The 2,500-nt window shown below is 35.8% G+C and overlaps 1 protein-coding gene across 1 annotated transcript in view; it reads left to right on the forward strand.

Moving 5' to 3' along the window:
* Positions 1-2,500, forward strand: part of LOC123506796 (rho guanine nucleotide exchange factor 11-like) — a gene marked incomplete in the record, with an annotated part of 643,649 nt that overhangs the window by 208,725 nt on the left and 432,424 nt on the right.

Raw genomic sequence — 2,500 nt, forward strand, 5'->3', positions numbered from 1 at the left:
TATATATATATATATATATATATATATATATATATATATATATATATATATATATATATATATATATATATATATATATATATATATATATATATATATATATATATATATATATATATATATATATATATATATATATATATATATATATATATATATATATATATATATATATTTTTTTTTTTTTTTTTTTTTTTTTTTGAAAGGGCTAAGGACTAACCAATAATCTACATCTTCAGTTGGAGTTATAAGACAACTTGTGTTAGCATAAATGATATGTGCTAGAAAGTTGGCAAGTAAATGACTTGAAGCACGGTATATATAATAATTGAGACTGAATTTCTCTATCACCTCTTCCCATGTAGATGAGTATGTTTGTGGTTTCTTTGTCTTCCTTCAATCCTGAGAGGATAGTTTAATAGTGGTTGTGGTGGCATGTAGTACTTTTTAATGTGTTCGTTTTGCAGCTTTTCATTATGCTTTGTACCTGATGGTAGTGTGACGAAAAGTTCCTACAGTGTTATCTCTTTTTATCTACTGCTTTTTGTGACGTTTTACGTACGTTGACGTGATGAGCTGTTCCGTGTTCATTCTTTCAGTTCATATTGAAGAGCATAACTTGAGAAAATAAAGAAAACTACGAGAAGCTACCAGGCCTTCGCAGTGTCTGCATGAAACATGTTTACGTAGTATCCAACTATCGTCCTCCTTCATTAATATCAATCCATTCTTCTATTAAAGCTTTCTAATAACTCGGCACTTTTTGTATAAGATTTGAGGACTTTTGCGGGCGTTATTGGTCCTAGAATAGGCGAACAACCGAAGGAGTTGAATGGAGAGGCTATGTTAATGTGGCGTTGGTGTTCTGTATACAAGCTAACTGTTCATAGTTATACGCGTTTGTTGCTTATTATGAGAATGGTAAGGAATAGACGGACAATGACAGGGACGAGTGGAGATAGTTATGGTGCTCTTTCTTTCCTGCTGTGGATACATAGTGGCTGGTGTTGATGGTGGTGATAGTGATGATGCGTATTCAGATTTTCTTAAGAAGGCTTACTATATGCAAATTAAATACTAAAAATGTCGGTGTGTACATTTTCTTAAGTAGTGAGCCAGACGATGAAAGGCTTGGCTAATGACCCAAATATATTATGCCTACATAAAAATGCTAAAAGAAAAAGTAAAGGGTCTTTGTGTACAATTTTTTAGTTTTTTTCTTTTTCCTTTTATTTATTATTATTATTATTATTATTATTATTATTATTATTATTATTATTATTATTATTATTATTATTATTGTTTTTAAGAGGAGAGCTAGACAATGAAGGTCTCGCCTAATGAGCGACACGTGTAGGTTAATCATAAGCTGCAGGGTAGGGGCGGGGTGAGGGACGAGGGGTGAGGAGCTTGTGAGTCAGCATGTGATAGCAGGGATCACGGTGTCCTAACAAGATAACACACTCGCACACTTCCCGCACCTTCCGTACAACATGCTTATATTATTCATTATCGCATTATTCAGTTTAATCCTCATGGAATGGAATGTCGATCTTTTTAATTTGTTGATAATTTGACACTGTTTTATGCAGGGAGGAATACCAGTACTTAAGGTTGTTATTTCATTATAAGGAAATTTCCTTGTAAATTTTGCATGCAAAGCGCTGAGCGGTATCACTGCATGAACCAATGGGTGGTGAGGAACTTTCGCCTTTACTATCTTAGGCTTTTAGTTTTTGTTTCGGAAAGTAATTTCGTAGTGGCCAACAACTCTGCTGCTGTTTGTTCTTATGCGATTCTTTGTTTACTTTGCCCACGCCTGCGCTTCTTCTAATAAACATGTCAGCTACATCTGCTGGCATGACAGGTAGGGACGAAATACAGACACGAAAGAATGAGAAAATGGAAATAGAAAAACAGTTCGGAGAAATGAACGGAGAAATTTTTGCTGGATTCTTGCCCGACAGTGGAGTAACTTTATGGGAAGGGCGTCACAGGTTTAGCTATTGTACTTGCGTCCTTTCAGCTTTCCGCCGCCGCAGGTGAGAGGCCACACCACCTGCATCACCGTGGGAGGCAGACACAAGCGTCGCCTTATCTTTGGTAATCATTCATTGCTCGTTGGATAAAAAGAAGCAGGGATGTGGGGAGGTAACCAAGTATGTGAGCTGCCAGTGGTGGTAATGGCGGTGAGTAGGCAGGAGAGATGATGATTAGGAGAAGCAGGAGGAGGAGGAATAGCAAATGATATGAGGATGGTAAAGAAATGATGAACAGAGAAGAGAATGGAAGAGGTTTAGGAGTATGAATTGTAGTAATAGGAAGAGGAGAGGGAGAAATGCAAAGAAATAGTAGTAGTAGTAGTAGTAGTAGTAGTAGTAGTAGTAATAGCAGTAGTAGTAGTAGTAGTAGTAGTAGTAGTAGTAGTAGTAGTAGTAGTAGTAGTAGTAGTAGTAGTAGTAGGAAACAGGAGGAAAAAAGGACAAGAAGAGGAAGAATA

Source organism: Portunus trituberculatus, chromosome 20 (assembly GCF_017591435.1).
Source record: "Portunus trituberculatus isolate SZX2019 chromosome 20, ASM1759143v1, whole genome shotgun sequence".
Taxonomy (NCBI): domain Eukaryota; kingdom Metazoa; phylum Arthropoda; class Malacostraca; order Decapoda; family Portunidae; genus Portunus; species Portunus trituberculatus.